Genomic DNA, 19,815 nt, shown 5'->3' on the forward strand with positions numbered 1-19,815 from the left:
GTTCATTTTTGTCCACAATGTACAAACAGCACCCCATATTGACACAAAAAAACAGAATTGTTGTCATTTTTGCATATTTATTAAAAAAGAAAAACTGAAATATCACATGGTCCTTCGTATTCAGACCCTTTGTTCAGTATTTAGTAGAAGCACCCTTTGATCTAAAACAGCCATGAGTCTTTTTGGGAAAGATGCAACAAGTTTTTCACACCTGGATTCGGGGATCCTCCGCAATTCTTCCTTGCAGATCATCTCCAGTTCTGTCAGGTTGGATGGTAAACGTTGGTGGACAGCCATTTTCAGGTCTCTCCAGAGATGCTCAATTGGGTTTAAGTCAGGGCTCTGGCTGGGCCATTCAAGAACAGTCACGGAGTTGTTGTGATGACACTCCTTCGTTATTTTATCTGTTTGCTTAGGGTCATTGTCTTGTTGGAAGGTGAACCTTCGGCCCAGTCTGAGGTCCTGAGCACTCTGGAGAAGGTTTTCGTCCAGGGTATCCCTGTACTTGGCTGCATTCATCTTTCCCTGCAGCTGGAAAACACTCCCACAGCATGATGGGACTGTATTGGAAAGGTGATGAGCAGTGCCTGATTTTCTCCACACATACCGCTTAGAATAAAAGGCCTGAAAGTTCTATCTTGCACCGAGGAGAGGCTTCCGTCGGGCCACTCTGCCATAAAGCCCCGACTGGTGGAGGGCTGCAGTGATGGTTGACTTTCTACAACTTTCTACAACAAAGGATTATGGAGGCCACTGTGCTCTTAGGAATCTTAAATGCAGCAGAAATTTTTTTGTAAGCTTGGCCAGATCTGTGCCTTGCCACAATTTCTATCTCTGAGCTCTTCTGGCAGTTCCTTTGACCTCATGATTCTCATTTGCTCTGACATGCACTGTGAGCTGTAAGGTCTTACATAGACAGGTGTGTGGCTTTCCTCATCAAGTCAAATCATTATAATCAAACACAGCTGGACTCAAATGAAGGTGTTGAACCATCTCAAGGATGATCAGAAGAAATGGACAGCACCTGAGTTAAATATGAGTGTCACAGCAAAGGGTCTGAATACTTATGACCATGTGATATTTCAGTTTTTCTTTTTTAATAAATCTGCAAAAATGTCAACAATTCCGTGTTTTTCTGTCAACATGAGGTGCTGTGTGTACATTAATGAGGAAAACATTTACTTAGAGGATTTTAGCAAATGGCTGTAATTTAACAAAGAGTAAACATTTTAAGGGGGTCTGAATACTTTCGGTATACCACACTACATCATACCTGCACCACTCTATTGCCAAGAGGAGCTGAGTGACATTGTAAAGTTTCATAATCAGAACAACCAGAGTGTGTTGAGAAAGAATTAGGAAAATGCCTAGTGTTTGCAAGTATTAGCAGATAAAGGTGATGACAGACATATTCATACAATTTGCAAATTCCCCAAGGAATGTTTTAGAATATTGAATCATGAAACAAAACTACTTAGTAAATGTATTTGTGCTGCATACAGAGTGCTCATTAGAAGTGAAATGAGTGCTACTAAGTAAATGGAATATGAAAAACACAAGCAAATGTCCATATTCATGAAAGTAAAGTTTTACAGAGTCATTGAGTTTAAAAGGTACTGCATAACAGCAATGGCTCACCAACTCTTTTGAACATATCAATGCATTTAAAAGTCAGATACCTGAAGGTACCCTCTCCATTTTCTGCCAGAGCTTTTGGCATTGTTGTTCCCCCTTTGGCTCAGATTTGAATGAAAATTTAATAATGCGAAAGAAACAAGGCCAGAAACACACTTTAATATGCAGATGCAAGGTCCTTTAAACATACTTAATGTGCACTCTTCTGTTGCTTTGATGGTAACAAACTTTAGTACTCATTGGGGTGATAGTTATCTTCAAATGTTTGTGCCATTAAAGTGGATTTGTTATTATTCAGGTTGCTAGCTAGCTATAAACATATTGATTTTAAAGGGATGGTTCACCAAAAAAAGGAAAAATCTGTCATTATTTAGGTCTACTCACCCACATGCAATTTCAGAAGATATTTTGAAGAATGTTGAGAACCAGACTGCTCTGGTGACCAGTGACTTCCGTTGTATGGAAACACTTCTCCAAGTATTTTCTTTTGTTTTCAATAGAATAATAATCATACAGGTTTGAGTAGTTCAGAAATATTTTCTGACACATTTCATAAGATAATAATGCACAAAATTAAACATGCATAGTTGTGTTTATTTATGTAATGCTGAGGCAAATGTGGAGAAAAGGCATAAGAAATGAAAACAGGACTAACTAGAGATATGGAGATGGCCGGACATGAAATAATTGTAGCTACAGGGGCAAAGTTTGATGAACAGTGTGAGTGCCAGAATATTCTGCCAGGACACACTCAGCTTTAGAGAGAGATATGGATGATTAAGTTTTTGAGGGTGCTGGAGAGAATACGATTTTAGACTTGCCTGTACTGTTATTATTGGATAGGGGAAGCTCATTAGATTTCAATATTAATGCAGATGCAGTGAAAGACACACGATTATAAAGCTTGAAAACTTTCAACATGTGTTCCCTCTATTTTCTTGAAGGATTCTTAAATTCAGTATTAATGTTCCTGCTGTGTTTTATGTTTGGTCAGGAATAGTTGTCATCAATACTATACAACAGCGTAACTATGTTAAACTATCATCTTTTTCAGATCAAAGAGGTTGTCTAGAAGTGATAATTGTTATTATTTATTCTCCCTTGTCATTTCAAACCCATATGCTGTTGTTTTTTGCAGAGGAACTCAAAAGCATGCATTTCATGAAGCTGTGACCACAGCTGGTCAGCTTCAATTTTTCTTTCTCATTTAAAGACGTGCATTGCTTCTTGTTGCATCATGTGCATCTTTCATTTTGTATCAACATGTAGAAACATGGCAATTCATACTCACATTCCATCCTGATGATCCGACGGTACCTACTCGCATCTCAGCTTGTCTAACAGACATTTCTTGCTGGATGAAGGACCATCACCTTCAACTCAACCTTGCCAAGACAGAACTGATTGTGATTCCAGCAAACCCATCATTTCATCACAATTTCACCATCAAGTTAGGCACTTCAACCATAACTCCTTCAAAAACAGCCAGAAACCTTTGAGTTATGATTGATGATCAGCAGACTTTCTCAGACCACATTGTTAAAACTGTCCGGTCCTGCAGATTTGCTTTATTCAACATCATGCTGCACAACTCCTTGTTCAAGCTCTTGTTCTGTCCAGGCTGGACTATTGCAATGCTCTCTTGGCAGGTCTTCCAGCCAATTCTATCAAACCTTTACAATTAATCCAGAACGCGGCAGCAAGATTAATTTTTAATGAGCCAAAAAGAATACATGTCACACCTCTGTTTATCAATTTGCACTGGCAACCAATAGCTGCTTGCATAAAATTCAAGGCATTGATGTTTGGCTACAAAACCGCCGCTGGCTCTGTACCCCTTCATCTAAATTCATTACTTCAGATTAGTGTTGTCACGGTACCAAAATTTCAGTATTCGGCACCGATACCAGTGAAAATACACGGTTCACTGTACCAATTTCGCTACCAAAGCAAAACACAAAAATATGCTAAAAAAAAACTAACACTTTTTATCACTAAAAATTAAACCAATGCCATTCTTTATACTTATTTACAATTGTGTTTAAAGTTTTTCTACAAGTAATATAATTATAAAAAACCGTAAACAAGTTTCACCGAATTTTAATTTGTCTTTTAATTAATGAAATTTAAACACATTTTATTTTTTGGTAAATAAATGGGATTTGCTATCAAAATTAAAACATGGAAGAAATATTGTGTGATGTATTTCTTTAAAAAATTAAGTTTTATTAATTTCTTTCAACAGTAGCAGCAGTATCACATACATAATAATAGTAATATTTCTAGCACAATGCCTTTATGTAAAAATTAACTTTTATTTTGACGGGTTAGCGTGAATACCTTTAAATTGACACTGGTTTTACTCAAATGAAACAGTAAAATGCTTGTGAAGTGACTCAGAACAATTCTGGTGATGTTATGTATTTATGTCCTTATTGAGATGGCAAATGCTGAAATTACTGCAAGCGTCACGCGCTTCAGTGTAGTAAACAAATCCGCACGTCTCTGCCATTCATTCATTCATTCATTCATTCATTCATTCATTCATTCATTCATTCACACAGAGACGCACAGAACATGCAGGATTCATATTTCGTCGCTTGATTGCCCCATCCCAAAGAAGCACAAAGTCACTTTTAATAGAACTTTCCCCTCCTGGTGGAATGACCTTCCAACTCTATCCGAGCAGCTGATTCCTTAGCCATCTCCAAAAAACACATCTCTTCCATCTGTATTTTACCCTCTAACTTTAGAACTCACTGTTCTGATTCTTAAAAAAAAAAGACTTGCACTCTATTCATTTGCTGCTTGTTTTCTTTAAACTTACTAGCTTTCTAATCTTTTTGTATTCTATCTGTTTTCTTTTCATTTATTATATAATTAACAAAAGCAAATAAGATCTCTAACACTAGCTTGCTTTATTCTTTTTCAATTCTGTTTTCTTTTTATTATATTAAATTATATTATAATTTATTATCTTGCTATGTGTACTGTGTTAAGCTAACTGAGACTTGTTATAGCACTTATATATAATTGCTCTTTTGTTGATTTTGATTGCTTCCATTGTCCTCATTTGTAAGTCACTTTGGATAAAAGTGTCTGCTAAATGACTAAATATAAATGTATCACTTGACATGTTAGAGCTACTGAATGCACCTCCTGATAAACAGCATGCAATTTTTATAATCTATATTTTTATTTCCTCAGGATTTCATCTGATGGTAGTACAGCAACAGAAGAATTATGGACCCAGTCAGCGAAAATCCTTCCAGTTTCCAGCCTAAACACCCTGCGGTAAGATTTTCAGTTCACATGACACATCAGTCTGTTAAATATGGGTTTAAAAACAGAATGTATGTTAAAAGAGATTTCAGAAAGTTTAGAATAAAAGTTACTTCAGCCAGGGGCTGAAAAAATTATCATGATAAAATATTTAATATCAGTCAATACAGATATAATTATCACAATAAATTTCTAATCTTTATTACCTCATTATCACATGGTGAAATGTAAATATTCTGACTGTCTGACAGTTTTATTAAAATTAACGACAGTATTTACAATTTTGGGTGAACTGTCCCTTTAACATTACAAAGAAACATTTATCGAATCATTTTATCAAGGAAAATGATATTGCGATAATCATCGTTACCGTTTTACCACCCAACCCTACTTCAAGCTATGTAATTTTTACATATCTCATTATTATCAATGTTGAAAATGGTTGTGATGCTTAATATTTTAGTGTATTCTTTTTTCAAGAGTCAAGAGCATTTATTTGAAATTTCTGACACATTTGATCAATTGAATGCATCCTCGCTGAATAAAAGCATTAATTTCTTTCAATACGAGAATCATACTGGCCTGAACTTGAGCTGTCAATGTTGTCCAGTCATTATACAGTATGTGCCATATAGACACCATAAAATCTGTCAACAGTAGATTCATCTAAGACCCAAGGACCTCTCTCAATGTCATATTTTCACCCATCCCATCTCTCTCCAAATCCACCTACTTTCTAGAACATAATTGAATTCATAACTCAGACCAGCTGCAGACAATTAGTCTAAATGCCATCCCATCTTCTCCTAGCTGTTGTTGGCAGTGTTGGTTTACCCCCTAAGAGCTGCTGACTTTCAGTTCACCTGAACAGTACTCGTATGTAGATTACCTCAGTCTGTCCGCTTGAGAGTTCTTGATTATGTCTTTGATCATCTAGTAGTCCTATTTTTCCAGGGCAGGTTGGATTCATTACACAAATAATGAGCTACTGTGTAATAAAGTGGGAAACGTAAGAATGTGACATACGTCTTTGCTGATTCTCATTTGTTGACGAGAAAAGAACATTGAAGACGACAAAAGCTTTGTTCAGGTAGGCAGAACAAATCTTTTTCTGCGTCCAGTTCAAATCTTATTAGTAGTTTAGTGAACCGCAATAAATGAACACGAAATGTGACAAAAATTAGCGAAGAGTCATATTAAATTTCTAAGAAGTTCGTCCTGGCCATGTCATTACTATGACAACCGCAGTAGATGGTGACGCCACTGTCTGAATCTAAAGATCAGATTTCATCACTTGCAAATTGTTTGAAAAACAAGCTGAAATTGGATGCGGTGTGAACAAAGTCAGAAAGCTCTTTGATAAATTCCCACAGAAGCTGCGTCCCATCAAACGCTGATGAAAATGACCTCAAATGTATTCCGTTTTTGATTGGTTCATTAGCGTTGCTGTATCAGATTGAAAAATGTTATCTGTGTTTGTAATGATGGTGATTATCATAATCAGATTCAAAGCACAGCACCAGGTAAGCATAATGTAACTCTGGCTTCTGTTAATGAATGCACACACACGGTCAAAACGCTCACACACACATGCTGTCAGGAGTCAATCATGTGGAACCTTTGTAAGCTTGTTATATCATATATATATATATATATATATATATATATATATATATATATATATATATATATATATATATATATATATATAATGAATTGATGCAAGACATAGGTGTACTCACCTGGTCAGGAATGAGGTTGAAAACTTTTTAGATTTGATGGAGTTGTTGCTTTGTACCATGAAGTAATAATCAGATGGTAGCTCAGCCAAATTATTGAATTAATCAGACATGCACTTAGTTTTTTTTTTTTTTACAATTTTCCTGTTTTCCATTCAGTATATATATATTGAATTGATGCAAGACATAGGTGTACTCACCTGGTCAGGAATGAGGTTGAAAACTTTTTAGATTTGCTGAAGTTGTTGCTTTGTACCATGAAGTAATAATCAGATGGTGGCTCAACCAAATTATTGAATTACTCAGAGATGCATTTAGTTTTTTTTTTTTTTTTTTTAACAATTTTCCTGTTTTCCTGTCTTAGGTTGGAGAGAACATTTTCTGCACAGAGCCATAACAATTCTAGGTAATGCACGCAGGTGCAGAACCACACAGACTTTTTGTACAAATCGATTATTTATTTGTCCCTGTTAAGCACCTGGACCATCACTGGCATCAAACATAAAATATAGTTCTCTTCATCCTGATATAATAAAGAGGAACATAAAGGTGTTGTACAAATAATTATTCTCCTGAATAATAATAATAGATTGTAATACAACTACAGTTTAAATTAAATTAAAACATTTAAATTATTTTATGTTACACTACATTTGTAAATCTCTGCATATGTTTCTTTCTTCTTGACCTTGTAACGTTTAATCAAGATGTCATAACTGGAAGGCAGATTTCTCTATGGTGAAGCATGCAGGACTCCTTCGATCATTTAGTCCTTTTAAACCCTGTGCTGATCTTTCAATCGACTGTGAACCCACATTCATCTCCCTCCATTTTTGAATGCACCTTAAATTCTTAACAACCAATGCACAGAACCTGCCCATTGTTTTGTATCCTCAGATAATAATAGTTATGTTAATAGCTGGTATCACTCATCCACAAAAAAAAAAAAAAAAAAAAAAAAAAAAAAAAAAAAAAAATATATATATATATATATAAAATATGAGAATGTGAAAATGAAACTTAACTGACATATTGTGTTGCCAAATGCATGTTGAACTCGCAGCCCATGGGAGAGTGGAAAGATTTACTGTGAGCTCGATACAATAAAAACATTGGCTCATGAGCTGCTTGCATGCCACACATCGCTCTGAATCCTTCAGCACGTTAGACTGTGCTTATTTAATTAAATCACAGCCTTTAGCAATTTGATAAGCACAGTAAGCCATATTACGATTTTGATTTTAGTTCAATTCAAAGATGCTTTCCATGCAAAAAAACACTAGATCTGTAAAATTAAAAAATCACTTATGCTATTATTAGAAGGGACAAAATATTTTCATTTTATTATGTATAAACTGTGGCCAGTGTCTAGGGAATTAATGGAAAATGCTTTTTTATGTACATATATTTGCTCCATCGCCAGTCAGAAAGTGTTTAAATTGAAAAATTATATGCTTCACCTTTAGCCAAAGATGTGGCAGAAGGTCCCCGTAGAACATGATTAAGTACTCCCAGTGGTGCCTGCTTAGAATTCTGTAGTTAGGCCCTGTTCACAACAGGGAAAAATGCCAAACCACCTTCATAAATGGTTTAAAATGGTGTGATGTGAAAAATGGTTTAAAGTGAAATTAGATATTTGTTAATGCATCTCAGTACAAACTTTTTTTTCTTTAATCATTTAAATATTTAGTGAGTAACTTTGAATGGTTTTATGCACAATTGTTTTATAATAATTTTTTTTTTTTATTTTTTTTTTATAATTTGTATTGACTCCTAAAACCAAAGCATTTGATTCTTTTCTGATCTGAAATATGAGGTTTAGCGAATTTTAATAAAAACATTACAGACTAATGCAGCTCCTCTGGACATTAGACTATATTCTCGTACATTTATTACTCCATAGACAGACATCGGGTGTCTGTGAGCCCGAGCTAATGAAACATTACCAGCAGAAATTATTTTCCGTTGAAAGGGAGATTAAAAGAATTAACCTGGGTACTGGAGCCCCTATCCATTATGCGGTCTTATTTAATAATTGATTGCTGTAAGTGATATTTCCCACACAGATGATGATTAGAGACTGTTGTTGAGACGGCTCTGAATGATGATAAATCAGTCCTACTGTCTCCAGCCATGTCTCTTATCCGTCTGTGCTAAAATGTTATGATTAGTATCAATTTAAATGGATGTCATCTTCAGTAGAAATCTTTCAGGGGACGCCATTCTGTCACAAAGGCCAAATTGATTGCGATTTAATTGGGGCACCTTTGTAGTAGTAACCACTCATGAATTACCTTCCCATTCCTCCCCTCCCTGTGCAGTTTGCATTCAAACATTGATCTGTCCTGCTTTGATGTTGGAAAATGTGAAACTAATGGAGCGATGATTGAAGCGATAAAATTGGAACATGTTGCATTCCGGCATTGAGAACAAGAGCCGCACGCTATTGGCTAGAGCATTGTTCCTTATCTCAGCTTGAAGTATGTGGAAAAAGTGCTGACGGATTTATCACTCCCTACGCTGGTTGGTGTATTCCTTTCTTTGTCTCCCAGCAATCCCTTTTAAATGTTCTTGTATGTGTGTTTCTTCTATGGTAGCTGTCGTGGGGTGTGAAAATCAAGAGGAAGTTGAAAAGCGCGTCTCCTTTCCTGGGCAGGTTCAGGCCGCTGGTCGGACAGTGCTGTCACCGGTGCACCCCGGAGAGTCTGGTGAGAAAACGAGAGGGATGAAAGGATTATTTGAAGATAATAAAAGGACAAACAGCCAGAGGCAGGTGGGAAGTGCACAGATTTAGGCTCACCTGAAAACCTCAGACGCTGCTTTCACAAACCCATATCATGAGGGACGATCAAAGGGATTTCAGAGCGCAAGCGAACATGTTACTTAGGGTAGGAATAGCACAAAAAAAGGGATTAGGAGTGGAGAGAAAAATAATGAACACTCAAGAGCATAGTTCCCCCCCGTGCTATGAAGAGCTTTTTAGAAAACTGCAGATGACTAAGCTTGTTTCCAGCAGCACTGGTCCCAGTGGACACATCGTGCTGAGAGCTGGGAGAGCAAGGCTAATGGAGCAGTAATCAGAGGGTTATTGGATCGAACCCCTCCTGAGCGAATCTATTAATCTCAGCCATCTCAGCCCAGCCAGCCAGCCAGATAAATCATATTTGAGCCGTTTGGTGTTTTTATTAAAAGTCATTTAAAATGCAAGCATGGATTTTATTTAACAGCTATGTCAAATAAAACGAACAGAACCAGGGGTGTAGCAGCCACTATACTTTTTGAGATGTCTGCATTTGCCCTCCTAGGTTTTTTACACAGGTAATTATTAACAATCAGTGCCTTTAAAGGAATAGTTATTTACTGAAAGTGATGTTGTTTTGTGGAGCGCAGAATGAGATGATTTTTTTTAGCAGGAAGTAGTAATTTAACTCTTTTCTGTGGAAGCCTTCTGCTTCAAAGTATAAAAAAATAAAAGGGATTGTGGGAAAAGAAGTTGCGATTGGGAGATCTAAAGTTGTAATTTAACTTTTTTCTCTGCAGTGGAAACATGAATACTTTTTCAGTTTATTGTTGTCGAATCTGGCGCGGCACATCTTAACTCGCCATATTGAAATATAAACTACTGTTCAAAAGTTCGGGGTCAGTCATTTCTTTAAAAAAAGTCTCATCTTAGCTAAAATACAGTTAACCAGTAATATTGTGAAAAACATTTTTTTTTTTTTTTGTTGTGATGCAAACCCCAGTAAAAATAGATATATGTAAAATGCATTTATTTCATACTAAGTACAGTCTTAAAAATAAAGGTGCTTAAAAGGTTTTTGATAGAGATGCCATAGAAGAACAACTTTTGGTTCCACAAAGAACCATTCAGACAAAATATTCTTCTATGGCATCATCAAGCACCTTTATTTTTTAGAGTGTATACTTCAAATCTATTACATCTATTACATATTTAGTGGCATATCGCTCGAGACTTACTGATATAAAAATTATGATAACTTTATTTGGAGTATCATTTGTGCACAATACACATTTCTTAATATTAAGAAATATTCAGTCTCTTCAGTCTCTCATGATTCTTCAGAAATCATTCTAACATGCTCATTTGCTGCTCGAGATAAATTTCTTATTAATGTTGGAAACATTTATGCTTTTGTGACTCTAGAATTCTTTTATAAATAGAAAGTTCAAAAGAACCGCATTTATTTTGAAATATTAATAATTTTCATAAAAATCAAAGAACAAACTTCCTGACCCCAAACTTTTGAACAGTAGTGCAACCCTTAGTTAATTTCCAAAAACAAAAATATTTTTACAGCAAATAGGGATTTACATTTTGGTTTATATATATATAAAAAGCACTTTTTAGGAACTAAACCTTTATTTTAAAGTAGTTTGTATGCTGCTACACAGAGAAGTTATTCTTTTGAAAAAGTTTGTTAAAAAGGAAATTCATCTTAATTAGTTTGTTTGAGAGCTTTGAAGAGGGCTAATGCTGCGGGGGCTGTGATCATGTTAGCTATGGTTGACCTAAATGGCAGCACAAAAAATGCATATTACTCCACTCCCAACTCTTATATTCACAGCCTCTCAAAAACATCTGTTCTAGACACTTTTATAGTGATGAGTTGCTGGAAGCTGATACAGATGCTTAAAATACTAATTGTACGATAGCTCACGTAAACTAACCCTGTCACTTACATTAAAAGACTGCTTTAAGTTATACAACCAGCATTTATTTATTTTAATTATAATTTATTTTAAATAAGCAATTGATTGATCTTTATATCTGGACTGTAACATATCCTTCTCAATCTCTGACAATTAAAAAGAGGCAAAAATAAAGTCATAAACGCTTTTCTTTAAATGTTGCATGTCAACATATTTTGAGAAACATTTTATTTTTATTTAGATACATTTCTTGAGCACCTTTCAGGCTGTGATTTATAGTGGAACTAATAGGGTGCTATTTTGAACACTAAAAGGCCTTCCTAAAGTGTGTCATTATCTCAGTCTATATAGGACAGCAGAACAGACTCTCTGAACTGTGATTGAGGCTGGTTAGTGCGCTCTCCATCAAGTTTGATCAAATATCCTCTTGCCACTCTCAGGGTCTGAAGTTGCTGCGTAACACTCCTCCTCTGGGCTTTCAGAACCTGACATGTGTGAACGAGACACACACCGGGTAAGTGCACATCCTTCACTCAACTCAAGCCCTCCCCATCCGGTCCATTAAAATAACAATGCATCTCTCAACTCCGGCTTCAAACTGCTGGAGTGTAATTACTGTTTGCGTTTCTGACTCACATGCCTGGCACATGCACTTCAGTCACAAAATAAAGAGCCCTAGAATAACTTTCTCTTCAGTTTTTACATCGCAGACCCATAATCGAGTGTGGTTTCCACAACCCCTCTACCCTTTTGTGAAAGGGTACTCTTTTTTTTTTAGTCACATCGACCATGAACACACATACCAGTCGTAGGCTTGGATAATTAACGCGATATTGCGTATCTTGTCAGTGATCTACGGCTCTGTCTATTAAATGCCTCTCCATTTAAAAGCAGGTGATGGCGATTTAGCGGTAATCACGGAACCAGATTTACTGACTAGGTGCGCATCATCATATCATTAGATATATCGCCCAGCCCTACTGTTGCGATTAATTGCTCATGCTTTTATCACGGTAAATGGTATTATAACAGTGTTATCACGGTATTGAAATTTAGTTTAAAAAAGTGCTCAAAATATAGTATTATATAATATAATAGGTTAAATAACCTTTTTCTAATAATTTTCTAAAATAACTGAACATTAAAAAAAAAAAAACAATAAAGAAAAATATATAAAGTTAAAAGTTTTGCACAGATTAAAGTGCAAAAGAACTATAAAGACCCATAGGTATCACTTTACAATCTCATTAGTTAACCATTAACATGCACAATAGCTACATTTGCTACAGAAGTTAAAAGTCATAGTTCATGTTAGCTCATTAAACAATACAGTTGCATCTTTACATTTTAACAACATGTTATTAAATTTTGGAATACCTAAGATTAATGAATGTTCAGAAGAATTTGTCATTGGCAGTTTGTTAACCAATGAATTAACTAATGTTAAAAATGAAGCCCTGATGTACAGTTTGATTAAAAATTCAAAACATTTTCAAACTATATCTATGGCACATTGTAGTCCAGATTAAAATAACCTATGAAGTCTTAATACTTTAGTGTTTGGCACTGGGATGAACATCATAGCAAATACACAAATCTGATTGGCTATTCAAAATTATTTAAATATGTTTCAGAAAGTAGTCCAGCTGGATTATTTAATGGGTTTCCAGGTTTAGGACATTTTCTGCAGTTTAGCACCATCTGCTGTCAAAGAGTGAACGTGCTTTCATTCAGCTCACGTGTTGCTCCATGTGCTTCTTTTACGTGCTTGTTTACAACAGAGTCTTTCAAGCTGCATACAGCAGTGTTGTGCATTTTGAACAGCTGATGGGAATAGTATTCTTAAAATGCATTCTAAATTCAGAATAATTTGTAATATAATTATTTGCGGTATTTAAGTGCCCATGATAACAATATTGTGCGTATTCATTACCGTGATATATCGCATAACTGAATACCAGCACAAGTCTAGTTCAGCTACAGGCAAACTTTTGATAAAGTACTTGGCTTCACTACAAACTACTAACAAAAAAAGTAACTAACTTCATTGATGCCATGTAAGAGTTCTACAAATGAATGTTGTTCTTCTGAACGTTGTATGCATCAATGTTTTCAACATTGATTAATAATAATAATAATAATAATAATAATAATAATAATAATAATAGACTTTCTTGAGCACTAAATCAGCATATTGATTTATTAAAGAGTTGTGTGAAACAGAAAACTGAAGTAATGATACTAAAAATTCAGCTCTGCATCACAGGAATAAAAAACATTTAAAAAAAATTCAAAATAGGCGATATTTGCACAATGACACCTTATTTGCCACAGTTATGGATTTGTGTTTCTTCCTTATTTGGTCATGTTCCTTTTCTTGTTTAGTTAATTAATTAGCCCCACACCTGTTTCTGTTTCCCACTGATTACATTCCCAGTATTTGTGTTTGGTTGTGCCTTTCTCTCCTGTGGATAATTAAAATAACTATTTTGATATCTCCTTCGTTGTGCGCTTCAATTTACAAACCAACACGTGTGGCATTATTACTGTTTTTAATGTATTTTGATTAAATAAATGCAGCCTTAGTCAGATGATTCTTTCAAGAAACATAAAACAAACAAAAAAAAAAAACCTCCCAACACTAAACTTTTGGAAGTTAGTGTATGACTAGCATCATAAATTATTATGATCAGTATGTCTATCTATCACAATACAATATATTAATATGTGGTTATGGTGACATTACTGAAACATTGATTACTGATTCTGTAGACTTTTTCAAAATACTTTTTCAGATTTCTTCAATAATTTACACCAAAATACAATATGTACTAAACTAAGTAGAAAACAGTAAAGAACAGCAGCAACTGAATACACCCTTCCTTACAAAAAATACACAAAATTATGATTTATCAAGATAAATTGGATTTCCTAATGCTTGAGAGTATTCAGGAATTTTTTTTCAATTACAGTCTCTAAAACTGTTTGCAAAATGTGATATGACATACAGGGCTAAAAGTTCTCCGGCTCCATGTTGGTGTCTGCCAAAGACTGATTGCCGTCCACGTCCGTCCGTCCAAAAAATGATTACACACCACTGATCTATAATAGAGAACTGGATTGCTCATGACATCATGAAAGTGAAGCTTCCATGCCGCCATATTGGTAATCCCTTGTTTGCGTAAACATTCTATTGAATTAATGGGAAATTTTATGATTTTAATGAGAAAACATCACATAACAATGTTTTTAAATCTGAAGTATCCCTGTACATTCTTACAATGCAAACACCCTAGGCATGTAAACGGTTATTTTTTAAATGTTGGGAATTTCCCCTACTTATTAAAAAGCTATGTTCATTACAGTACCTAGCAGCATCATGAACATGATAAACATCAGGCGGACATGACCTCAACACTTATATAACAAATAACAAAGTGCTTGTTCTGAAATCTGAAGACAGATTTATGCTTTGTATATGCTTATTTGTCTTGTACAGTTATTCATTGTTTATATATTTTTCTTATAGTGTTTTCATTCGTTATTCAGATAAGAAAGATGCAAAGTGTTTCAATCATCAAATAAAAAATAAATAAGGTAATGGTTCACATCTATATTTTTTACTTGAGCCAATGAAAAATAAATAACTGTTGTCTCAAGTTAAAAAAATATAAATGTGAATCATTACCCTCAATTTTTTTTATTTTTTTTTAACACTTTTTTTTTTCAGTGTGCTACAGCAGGTGATTTTAAAATCAAATTCAGTCTATATAATTTTAAGGTAAAATAAAAATAATCATCCTACACAGAACTGATTTTTACATCTGGCTTATCAAACGTGTATGCAAGTTTTAGTTTACAAAAAAAACCTTTCCGTTTTGTCACTGTTTCATTTCTCATCCAACACTTGAGAAGTTGAGCTGAAAATCGGTTCACTGTCTCCGCTTGTGCAGGCCGTGGACAGGTACAGTACGCTCACGCAGGAAAGGGATTCTTATTTTGTACGCCAGTACACCAGGCTGTTTGCTTCCTGCTATCTGTGCCTCAGACATGAAGCTTTGCACTTCCGGTGCTGAACGGCTGCCTGTGTCCTGCGCACAGATTTCGAAATACTTTCACATAAATGCAATAGCGAATGATAACAATGTAGTCTGTGCACGCGGGCGCACTGCCGTCCGACTGCCGATTGCGTATTTTAAGCAAAAACCGTCCGGTTCCAATTTATGGCCGGTCAACCGGTGCATCCCTAATAAAAATTGAATGGATTTAAACGTTTAATTGCGCTGTTAAGTGAAACGTTGAAAAGGTTAGTATATCTATATATATGCAGAGGGCGTCAATGGCGTTATAATTTGTTGTAATACATAATGTACTTAAATTGGTTATGTTCATATTATGTGTAGGCATATTACATTGTTTATTTTAACAGTGTTTTTTTAATAAAACCATGTAAAAACTTTTTTTTTGCAAATTATTATTGCATCATCCTTAGTTTATATATAAATAGTCATAGTAAAGCCTGGTTTTCACAAAAGAATCAGTAGATTACTTGATTACCAAAATAATCATTAGTTACAGCCTTAGCTTAGTACAAATATTTTAAAATGAAACTGCTGTTTTACTATTTGTAATTAAAAGACAAATAATTAAAAATAGTATTCAAATATTGTCTCGGTGAACCAAGTGTCTCATCTCGTTAGCTAAGTATATTGTCACATCCCTAGTGTTGATAAGCGGCTACATTGCTCATAATTCTTTTCAAGTGTATGGTACAGCTTTCATTCTTCAGGTCAACTATATATTCATGAAAAAAAAAATATTTAAATAAGGAAAGCAGTATCTTTGCCATAGTATTCTTTCATATGTTGAAGTTTCCACAGTCATTGCATTCTTTGCATGTGCTGCCCCTTTTTTCATTAAAGGGGGGGTGAAATGCTCGTTTTCACTCAATATCCTGTTAATCTTGAGTACCTATAGAGTAGTACCGCATCCTTCATAACTCCAAAAAGTCTTTAGTTTTATTATATTCATAAGAGAAAGATAGTCTGTACCGATTTTTCCCGGAAAAACACGACCGACTGGAGGCGTGACATGTGGGCGGAGCTAAAGAATCACGAGCACGAGTAGGCTTTTGCGTTGAGAGCGTTTGGAAGCTGTGACATTAACATGAGGAAAAATCCATCATCCCAAACAAACCATGGCTAACAGTCAGATTCAGCGTATATTTATGATCCAGAATCAGATCCAGAGGCTGAAATTTAACAAGAGCAGCATCTGCAATGACGTCTCTATGTGGTATGTACTGAAACTGTATATATTTGCTTAGCGGTTTTGGAAAATGACTAAAGCCGCGTCCGAAATCGCATACTTCCATACTATATAGTAGGCGAAAAACAGTATGCGAAGCAAGTAGTATGTCCGAATTCTCAGTATTCGAAAAACAGTAGGCGAGATGTACCCGGATGGCCTACTACTTCCGGCCGAATTCCGTAGTATGCATAGGATGGACACTTCTCTATCCCATGAGGCACCGGGAGAGGGCTCGTCATACTCAAATCGGAGGATTGTGACGCCGCTGTTTTGAAGTGTAAGTACCTTATGGATAAACGCTGTTCATTGTGGTTAACGTGTACTTGTTTAACATAATCCAAGTAAACAACTGATTTGTTAAAGTTTTACACATTGTAAACTGATGAGACTATTTTGTAAATTGAGTTAAAAAATATGTTTAATAATCATTATCGATCAGAGGCTGTGCCTCAGCTTGTTAAGGCTGCTTTCTACAGACGGCTCGTTAAGTAATTTAATGATATAAAGTTACACAATTTTAAGTACTTGAAACGAGTTAATTTACATTTTACTAGTGTTGATATTTTGATTAAAAAAATGTTGGATAACTTACAAGGCAAACTATTGTTAATAGGTGCCTCAATTTGATCATAAATCATCAGTAATGTGTAAATCCTGTTCTGATGTTACAGAGACTGATGAACACACTCTTGTTCTCATCCACTGATTAAACCTTACTCACTGGAAAGCATAATTCAGTAAGTATATAAATTAAAATTAATCTTAACTACACACACTCTTTACATGTATTTATGTTAGAATCATCACTGATTTATGATGTTTTTTTTATTATAATATGAATTTCCAGGTATTTCCAGTTGCTATTTTGTCAGTTGCAAAGTACTTAGTAGCAAATAACTTTTGAAGCAGTTGGGTGCACTGATTTTGTAGCAGTTTCCAGTTGTTTTTTTAACATCTGAAGAATGTTGTCTTGAGAATGGATGCCACACTTTAGAGAAATACCCATACAAATTATTATCTTTATGTATTTATTTTTCATTTCTACATGGATAAGAGCACAAAGCTTCAGACAAAACCACATTAACATTTTCATAAAGTAGTATAATAGAGCTTAAAGCAACAGCAAAAGGGAATTTCTTAAGACGTTTCTATAATAATGTCAGGAAAATAAACTTCAGCAGCTTCATTTCAGTAACTGTAATCAAAAATGAGTGAAAAAAAGTGGAATTCAAAAATATAACCCAGGGATAAAGTAATACATATTATAAAATTAAACTTGTTGTAAATATGTTGGTATGCTATGTTATGTGATATGTTTCTAGATTTTCAAATTGTAAAATTTTCATTTTCAATTGTAATATGAATTCCCAGTTATGAGTGTAATATATTTGTGTATAAATAAATACACACACGTTTAAATGTAAATAATTACATGTGTATTTATACATATTTATATGATTCTATAGTATTTATATTTCTTAAATAACTAATATATGTATATCTTGATTTGACAGTCTTAAAATTACCTTCACAACTTACACAAGCTTAAACAATAGCACTATGAGAACATGAACTGATTTGCAGAGTCTTAACCTGTTTGACTGTCCTACAGGTAATCTGCTCTTGAAGAGCTGCACACGGTCGTCTGCTGTGACACAGCTGTGGTCCGTTTGTCCCACACATGCTCTCCTGTGCTGACTTCTGTGTTTTGGGGTTCCAGTGTATCATCGTCATGATCCTCTACAATTTCTGGATCAGCAATGTCCTCATTCAGAAGACAGAGGTTGTGGAACACTGCACAGCATGCAACAACATCTGCACAAAAGCGGAACTCACTTCCAGGGCCTTGAAGAAGAAGATGGAGCAAAGCTGGTCTTCATCATCCTGAAGTCTCTCTCAACAATGTTCTGTGCACAAGCATCATTGGTGTTGAATCAAAGCTGTGCAGGATTCTGTTCAGGCTCTGTCTGCTGTGATGAGGCAGATGTGTGCACTCAAACAAGGACACACACCATCTCCCAGGATGTGTTTTCCTGCAGGTGGATAGGCCTCCAGTGTTCTTCAGCACCCTGGCATCATACACAGACCCGGGATACTCAACAAAGATATCAAGGTACTTACCATGGTGGTGACCTGCAGTTGAACAGAATGAAACCACTTCCTGTAGAAATAACATTAGGCTTCACTTGCTGGAGGTTCAGTTTGTATGTGACAGCCATCTATTGTGTCAGCTACCAGAAGAAAAGCTGCTTCCACTGCCTCCAGGTCATCTGTGGTGGAGAAGGCAATCAGCCTCCTCAAAATCCCCATGACAGACCTGCTCATTCTGTGCACAATGTTATGCAGCTCTTGGATGTCGAAGGCCAGTGACAGCAGCCTGTATGATGCTGTTCACAGTCTGTAAATATGTAGTTTTTGTTTTTTAGAATAAAATTTCAATAGGTTACACATTTTTTTGCTGATATATCTATATCTATGTATATTTATATATGTGTGTATATTGTCTATAATTTATATATTATGTATGTATTTATGTATATATTGTGATGTGTGTATGTGTGTTTTTGTGTATATTTCTATAATGTATTTGTGTGTATTTATGTGTATATATGTGTGTGTATTTGTCTAAGCATTCATTCAAGTTTATTAATTAATTCATGTTCATTTTGTGTAATTTTATTTGCATTTATTTATTACAATAAATTACTTTATATCCTTACATAAAATCAGTCTGTCATTCTGTTCACAGCTGTAGCTGCTGTTATTCTGAGGTAGAAAATTAAAAGCTAAATTTATTTTAGTAAAGGAGTTTAAAAGCTGTCGATGAAGGCATGATCTGCGAACAGCTGACCGACGCCTGCTTTGAATTGTTAATTCTAACGACATAAAAACGCATACGAAAGCGGTAAGAAAAACGAAAAACAACACCGATGTTCGCTCAGTAGATTGGGCTCTTTAAATTTACGCGCTGTTGTGACGACGTATGTCACGTGACAATGTCAACATGGCGGATGTAGTACGTCCGAATTCCATTCATACTACCCACATTCATACTATATAGAACGTACTTTTCTAACGGTCGAGTAGTACGTTCAAATTCAAATGTAGTACCCAGTACGCAGTATTCGATTTCGGACGCAGCTCATGGTCCACTTTATGTCGTCTTTTTTTTTTTTTT

At 35.1% G+C, this 19,815-nt stretch overlaps 1 pseudogene; it reads left to right on the forward strand.

Moving 5' to 3' along the window:
- The first annotated feature begins 4,878 nt into the window (after positions 1-4,878).
- The window catches only part of LOC113091078 (glycerol-3-phosphate acyltransferase 2, mitochondrial-like), a 42,426-nt pseudogene continuing 27,489 nt past the window's right edge, over positions 4,879-19,815 (forward strand).

This window comes from Carassius auratus, unplaced genomic scaffold (genome assembly GCF_003368295.1).
Source record: "Carassius auratus strain Wakin unplaced genomic scaffold, ASM336829v1 scaf_tig00214073, whole genome shotgun sequence".
Taxonomy (NCBI): Eukaryota; Metazoa; Chordata; class Actinopteri; order Cypriniformes; family Cyprinidae; genus Carassius; species Carassius auratus.